Raw genomic sequence first — 8802 nt, 5'->3', positions numbered from 1 at the left:
TTTAGAGGCTCTTTTATAATTAAAAGAGAGCTCAGAATACGGGCATTAGTCGTGAAATTTAATGATTTCGGACTTTGAGGGAAGATATCTCAACTTCTGGAGAACGTAGAGCAAAAGTAAAAACAGTTTTATTAAGTAATGTAAACCCATAGAATCGATTGAGCTTATTTAGAATCTCATCGATTCAATCGTTATAGTCAAACAAATTTGGTGTGCAATCAACTAATGTTACGGCGTAAGTAAATATAGTCGGGCGCGAGCCCGTTCCTTCGCGCTTGCACTTGGCTTCGCGACACTACCGTGTCGCTTGATACGAATTAAGGTGAACATTAAGGTAAAATCCTATATCAAGATATTAATTAAAGAAGATTTGTGAATGATCACTCGAGATATGGTAGATGATTTGTAGTGGCGACGTCTGCCATTGTGTACATTAAGTCAAACTGCATAAAAAGTCACCTACCATATTCTCAATAACTTTATAGATTTTTAGTTATTAATCAAAGAAATCTAGTGGATGATTGCTCACGATAATATATTAATACTCTCTAATTAATAACTAGAAATCTACAAAGTTATTAGGAAAAAGGTAGAGGACTTTTTTGTTCAGTTTTACCTAATATACTAGCACACGACGGCAGATGTCGCCACTACAGCTCATTTACTATATCTCTCGTGATCATACACAAATCTTCTTTAATTAATATCTCGATAATTATTGCAAATATCGCAAAACGGTATAGGATTTTACCTTAATCCACACTATGCCTCTATGAGAGTTTCGGAGGTTGTTCTGGACAATACATTGCATAAACTTATGAAATACTTGAATCAAGTGACATTTACTTGAATGCAGTATGTATTTTTTTCGTGTGTGTGCTGCTGAATTGCTTTTATATAATTTCAGATTTACAGTGAGGTTTCCGCATTGATCGCGCGACGCCCCCTCTGTACGAGTCTGGCTCATCCTGTGAGTCATTCTGGATGAGATGACTGTGCCTGAGCGTTTTTATCGACACATTCATCGGGGAGAAAGAAGGTAGTGGTTCGGCGTCGTCGTCTTCAAGGAAGTCGTCGGCTGGAGACGTTTCTCTTGCCTATGAGACTCGTTAGGATCTAGTGACGAAGAAATCTGGAAAATCTAATAGCGTCGCGGAGACACATCAGATCAGAGGAGGCCATCCTCGTCATAGCGGTCGCATAAATCGGTTGTTCACGTCGGGGAGTGAGCGGCGCGCACGACGAAGCGGAGCACGGCCCACTGACGATCGGGCGATTCCTTCGAATTTCGACTTATTTTTGAATTTTGGCCGCGGGCCAGATGCATTTTGCCACCGACGCTCGACGTCGCGATGACTGACGACACCTATCGGGCCCCACCAGCGAGCCCCATAAATCGCGGCTTTTATATTTATCGCCACGCGTTCCCGATGCTCGAGCGCGAAAAGAGCAGGTCGTACCGTCGATTTTAACCGACGAGGAAAAAAAATCGCGTTTCCGTTGTCGTTATCGCGAGCGCCATGGCGAGGGAGACTCGGTGATTCTTTTTTTGCAATTTATCGCTGAAATTATGTTTAAACGAGGGACGATTCGGGTCAGCGTCGAGCATTAGTCGATTGCAAGTGTCTTTGACTGCAATAATCGGTGAATCAATCAACAAAATTAATCAGTCGTCATGTATAAAGTCATAAATAATTTAATGGATTGATGAAATTAATTAATATTAATCATGTTAATCGATTGTGCGTGAGATAAAATTCATTATTAATATTAATCAGTGTATAATCAATCGCATTAACAAGCTTGATTAACAATTTTTCATTAATCGATGGAATCATTTGTGATTTTTTATGATTGGCAATTAATTTTGACTATTTATTTGTCGATTGTTTTAGTCGAAGCAAATTTTAATTCATTAATCGACACACATTTAACTGATTGATACACTGAGAGAGAAAAAATATCTGATAAACAAAAGATATTTTCCGGTATTAACAACCTATTTGTGCGTAAATGTAAATTATCTTACTTAAACAGAATAAACAATTGCTTTCATGAAAATGGCGTTTTAGGAAAATATATATTTTCTCACTTGAGAACAATTTTTTCTCAGTGTAAAAAGATATATATTATAACAAAAATAATATATAAATATAAATATATTATTAGCAAACAAATATTGAACAAATGTTTCTTATTTTTTAAATATTCTTTCTCTCGGTGTACCTGTCTGTAAAATTTATTATAAGCCAGCTTGAACTACGGTGTTACTCTAGCTTCTTATATCTATAAAATATCTAAACTTACATCACAAAGTGTCAAAGGGATGAAATCAGGAGGAAAGGGTGGATTGTTCAGGTTTCATGTAGCCATATTTTCCGCATGAAAGTCCTAGAAAATAACTGTGCAAAATTTGGCCCACATCAGTTTAGAAATTAATAAGGAACGTACAGAAAGACATTCTATTTTATACATATAAATATAGATGATTTCTAGACCTGCGATTTGGCTCTCACTGTCCGTAGTTTTATATGATTTCGATTTTAATACTTTACCGACTTTGGCCTCGAAAAAGCGTTACAATTCTACAGATTACGAGAATAAAGACAAATATATATTTGTGATTTTATAATCATAACTTTTATAAAGAATGCCTATTAATGGACTCTTGACCGTTAAAGTACCAATCGAGGAGCCTCATCAGCATTCAGTTGTGATTGTGCCGCGTTCTCACTTGCCGAAAAAATTGAGAAAAAAAAGAAAAAGATTTGGCTTGGTACCTGCACTTCGTGATCTCACGCTTGACATCCGTGTCTGTGTGCCGTAATTCGTTGCGTAATCAGACCGGTAATCAGCTACATTATGTAGCTGTAAATACGCCATGCGTTACATGTTGCGTCAGCCTAAATGAAAAAGAGAGAGAGAGAGAGAGAGAAAAAAAATTATCTGTTTTTACACACACATGCATCTGTTTTGTTCGCGCACGCCGGGAGACGGCGCACAGTGGGAACAAATCGAAATTTACTGTTCAAAAATCGCTAGAGACCACAATTTCATAGCAACCGGGATGAATTTTTCTTTTTAATTAAACGTTAATCAATGTAGAAAAAAATTGTCGAGCCCGATTTTTAAAAAAATTCTTCTAAATGTTGCAATATTAATAAGAATGAAGTTTGTATTCAGCAACTTAAATCTAATATATCTTACAGTGACACATTTCATGTTGCAAAAACATTTTTTTTATTTCGACTATGGGATTGACAGACAGCTGTTAAATATCAGATCTTAATACTGACTTTACATTTATGTTGAACAACTTTGTATACTTTATTTCAACATATATATTGTGTTAAAACATAATTTAGCTTATGTTGACAGGAGATTAGCAGTTGTCAACTGCCAAATTCTGATTTTTATATCAGATTCGTAATCAGCGATGCTGAGAACCTTAGTACACTGTACTGTGCAGCAAAAAGATGGAAAGTTTTCCAATTGGAGTGGGTCACAAAATTTTATAATTTTTTACAAATTCTTATTGATATTTCAACGTTCAGAAGAATTTAAAAAAGAATCGGGCTCGACAGGTTGTTTCTATGTTGATTAACGTTTAATTAAAAAAAAAAATCATCCCGATTGCTATAAAATTGTGGTCTCTAGCGATTTGTGAACAGTAAATTTCTATTTGTCCCGACTGTGCGACGGTTGCGTGGCCGCAACAACTACGTGGGACGACTCGTCCCGGCACACTCCTGGTGAGATTAATAATCGTCGTGGCGAATCGCCGCGATCGCGTGATCGCGTATCGCTCCGTAACGCACACGCCGGTGATTACCTACCAAACTAAAAATAATAGTTTCCCGGAAACATCGTTGTGCGATGTCATCCGATGCCAAGACGGGAGAGCGCCTCAATAATTACGTACAGCGGCAGCAGCTTCGTGCCGCTACTCTGAAATAGTTCGCGGCTATGAAGCACGGCGATACGAGATATTTTCGCACGGATCGCAGGATAAGCGGCGCTTTTGTGCGTTAAATTATGCGAGAGATCGCTCGTCGATTGTGCGGCACGCGCTGCAACAAGATTGCATTGCAGGAATTTATTTCTTCGTTTCTTTGTTTCTTTGTTGCAGGATTTTGCTTGTTTCTTTTTTTTTCTTCTTTAATAATGTCAGAGTTGCAAAAATATCAAATAAATCGTTCTCAATTTAATCCTTAAGCACTGACACAGACCTACAAAAATATTTCGAAGTTTGATAATCACCTGAGAAGGTGTGCGAAACGTCTTTCCTTGTCGCCACTTCGTATCTTACGGGCCAAAGAAAAGATAGACGGACGCGATGTGTACACGCTTAACCGGGAGTGAAACAGCAATAGGTTTTTTTATTTCATTGGGAGTCTATCAGACTCCTGTCAGTGCTTAAGGGTTAATATTGATGATTGACTTGAATAAATATGTTTCAAATCAATTAATTGACGGCTGATTCGAGCAAACTCAACCAAAGGATGTTTTATCGACCATTGCTTCCAACAAATTCAATGAAAGACCTTTCAATTGACCATTAATTTGAGCGAAAGGAATCAAAGATCGTTCAAATCAGTAAATTGACGACTGGTGTTTCAATTCAACTAGTTGACGACTAATTTGAGCAAACTTAATCAAAGAATGTTTCATTGACCATTGGTTTCAATAAATTCAATTAAAGACCTATCAGTTGATGATTGATCTGAGCAAAGGGAATCAAATATTGTTCAACTGATAATTGAACTTAGCGAATTTAATTAAAGATTGTTTATTTGACGATTGATATGGGCAAACTCAATCGATTCAGGCGAAGAATGTTTGATCATATAAGGTTGCAATTGGTTGGTAATATTCATATCCAGAAGTGGAAGATGCCGATGTTTGAGAAGGGTTAAATAGAGCACACTTATGAGTACTGGTCATATAAATTGTCATTGAACAATTTTCGCGAATTGTATTTGCTCATATCATTTGTCAAATCGGCTTTTGATTAAACTAGCTAAAAAAGTTCAATTGTCAATTAAACGACCTTTATTTAAATTCGCTAAGTTCAATTATTAATTGAACGATTTTTAATGGTCTTAATTGAATTCACTGAAATCAATCGTTAATCAAATTGTCTTCGATTGTATTTATTGAAATTAATTGTTCATTGAACGGTCTCCGCTTAAATGGTTCATATTAACCGTATCACTTAAACACGACAATTAATTAAAAAGTAATTAATTATTCGCCTGTTATTATGTCATATCGATGACTGAGAAGAGATTATCTCGTGTGTGAGTGTGTGAAACCGCGAGAAATAAAACACTGCTTTGGAAATCCTCTTTGCTTTAAACGATCGAATTTTTTCTGTACTCTGGTTATGTAAGATTTCAAACAGCCTTGTAAGAAACTGCTTTGGAAATTCTCTTGACTGTGAACAATCGAACTTCTTCTGCATTTTTTAGCTTTTTAAGATTTTAAATAATAGTATAAAGAAAGGCTTTTTTTACCGAATTCAGGCAAATGTAAGATAAGAGGCCAAAAGAGCTCCCGATAGAGACAAATGTGTGTAAATTTCACAGCAACTTTGAATATATTACACTACAAAATTCAGCAACATTAAATCCCTTATTGATTGCACTCATATTTATTACATAGAAATAGAAATACGACGAAAATAGAAATACGGAAGAAATATAAATGAAATTAACCAAAATTTGCCCCAAACAACATGTCATGCTAAATGTAACATGAAAATCTGAGTGTAACTTTTCTTAAATTTACTACTGCAACAAAATAATAAAAAATTTACATTACTATATGATACAAAATGCAAAAATCAATTCAGTACGGTATATACTAACTTCATAAATATAATTAAGAGAATAATACAGTTTTCCCATTATGCATTGTCTCATGTCCTGAAGATTTTTATAATCATGAAAGTTAATGCGGAACTTTGTATGTTGAATGTTGGTGTAAATAATAAAATTACGGAGGATAATATCGTTTGACAGTGTAAACACACATGCCATGTGCATTTATATATTTTTCCGTCTTTGTAGCGTACGCAATGAATCACACTTTCCACTTTTCTAATTCGGACATGAATCCTAACTGTTATGTCTTAATTAATCGAATCCTAACTGTTATGTCTTAACGCGCACGCTATAAAGCTCGAGAAATGTTCGACGTGTGCATTTATACTGTCAAACGGTATTGCTCTCTCATAATTTAATTAGATTCGCACTATTATCCAGGACATTGCCTTGTATTTCTCTTAGTGATTATATTCTTTGGTTGTACTCCAAACGAAGCTTTCTGTACATAGATCGGTGCCTCTTAACTGACTTTAGAAAAAGGATGTTCTCAGTTTGTTCTGTATGTATATGCGTTTGTTTGTTTGTATATTCCCTTAAGAACCATTAGAGATACTGACATAAAAGTTTCCTGTAGTCTGTTTAGTACGTTATTTATGAAGCGCTTATACAGATCAATGGCATCACCTGTGTTTGCTCGTGTGACTTGGAAATTGAGTGATTCCGTTATTTCTTTGAGCAGTCTGAGAACATTCAAAGATTTACTATTGCAACAAAATTTTAAAGCAAAATTTTCATTTTTAATTGATTTGAAAAAAAACTTTTCCAATTGATTTGAGAAAAAATTTTAATAACTAAAAAATACGAAAAACTTGAAACAAACCGCTTTCAAAACTTCAAAAGCTCTAAGAAGTATAAAAAATAATTTTGACTCAACATTTCTACAACACTATTCTAACATTTTAATCATATTAGAAATCGGCGCGGAAAAGACAGGTCAGGTAGACTAACTAATTGTATAACTAAAAGGAGAAAAATAATAGAAAAAGGAAAAGTACGATTATTGACTCAATCGGTCAAGTTTCGCGCCGACTTCTAATATCGTTAGGATTTTAGAATAAGATTGCAGATACATAGGAATATTGAGTGAAAATGATTTCACCTTTTGGAACCTTTGAGGTTTTTGAAGGCGGCTTACTTTTGTTAAAGAAGCCTTCAACGAGTCAAGAGAAAACAATTCTAAGTCCGCTGAAGTACTGACACCCGAAAATGGCTATTTCTGCAGATACGAGATATCGGATTCTTGGCCATCGATATGCATATTGCGCCAAAGGGGGAAATGCTTCCCGCAAATAAACAAATGGGACAATTACTCGATCGAGTTGTCGCGTGTGCTTGGTGATTCCGAGTGGAATTTTATCCACTATTGCGTAATAACACTCGTGATTCGCGATTAACGGACGGTTGCGGGGACGCGATTTCACTGACAACGGCATCGAATGACTGTCGTCGTATACATCGGCTAATGGCACGGTGCTCACGCTAACTCGAGAAACAAATGTGCCCGCGTCCGCGAAACTCGCCACGGACGCTTTTAGCGTCATCAGTTCCGCTGCGGCCGCGAACGGCCCGCCAAAGTCGGCGCGCGATCGGTATATTCGTAGCGAAGTCCCGATTCCGATTCGTAAGTCAATATTTGTGTTCGCCGGCTACGGCGCGCGAAGATTGATGGACCGTAAAACACGTCGCACGTGCGTTACCAAAAGGAAGAGTTTGGCAACTGGGAGGATGTTGGGAGACACGTTTCTCTCGCCGGCGAGAACGTGTCGGGAGATACACGGATTTCTTCTAACGCTCGAGTGAGCGACTATCGCGAACACGATGGAGGAACGGTGTCGTGATTCAAAGTGTCCGCGTTTCGTCACAAGCGTTTCCACATTTCGCCCGTCTTCTCCGCAATCGCAGATCTGTTTGTTTCAGCTCAACTAGTTTGCACTTTCCTCTACTTCTCTAGAATGAGAAACAATATTATCTAAAGAAATATATTCCTGAGGAGAATCTTTTTATATATGGCCTTGAGAAAATTTGTCTAAACCCTCTCTGTTCCCCAAAAAAAGAAGAATATTCTAAGCACGATATTATTCCTCTTCATTAAAGAATCAGAGTGAAATATAAATATTATTATTGATGAGTAAATTTACTTAATAATAATATTATATTTATTTATATTTTTCTACAATATTTTACTCTTTCGGTCAAAGTTCCCATGCGGGAACTTGATTTAGAAAAAAAAAAGATTTGGAAAATAAAGAATATTCGGTGGACACTAATAAGGTTTATTTGAATCTAAATTCTTTTGTTTAAATATTAGAATAAACAGTAGCTTTCATAAGAAGTAACGGTTTTATACTCGAATCACACTAGCGATTTGTGATTGCGTTTGCGTTTATCTATAATTGTCTCTCGACCAATCAGAAAAGATCTGCTGGCGATTGCGTTGGTGATTCTCGTTTAGCTGTCCGTCTATTTTTTACAATCGTAAAATGCAAATGCAATCAATTATGCCGCCGAAAAATTCTGAAGTATTTACAAAAGATATGGAATTTAAGCTAATTGATTTAGTAGAGTGTAGACCTATCCTGTGGGATAGCACCTCTGAGCTCTACAAAAGAGCTGATTTAAAAGATGTAATTTGGGAAGATGTAGCTTGTTCTTTCCAATTCTATAACGTTTTCTTCACATATATTTAGGTTATAAAACGTATCTACATCTAGCATCAAATCGCTCGCTTGCAGTTGCTAGTGTGATTGAACAACATCTAATCTGCGCAAACGCAGTCGCCAATCGCTAGGGTGATTTGAAAATTAATCGTGTGTTTTCTCATGTAAAAAAAAATTTTTTTCAACGTAAAGATATAGTGCAAGTGAATACGTTATTAGTACACATCAAAGAAGTACTAATTAGTACACATCAAAGA

This window comes from Odontomachus brunneus, unplaced genomic scaffold, assembly GCF_010583005.1.
Source record: "Odontomachus brunneus isolate Ranch 3 - 2012 unplaced genomic scaffold, Obru_v1 Obru_scaffold_104, whole genome shotgun sequence".
Taxonomy (NCBI): Eukaryota; Metazoa; Arthropoda; class Insecta; order Hymenoptera; family Formicidae; genus Odontomachus; species Odontomachus brunneus.
This window is presented reverse-complemented; position numbering follows the sequence as displayed.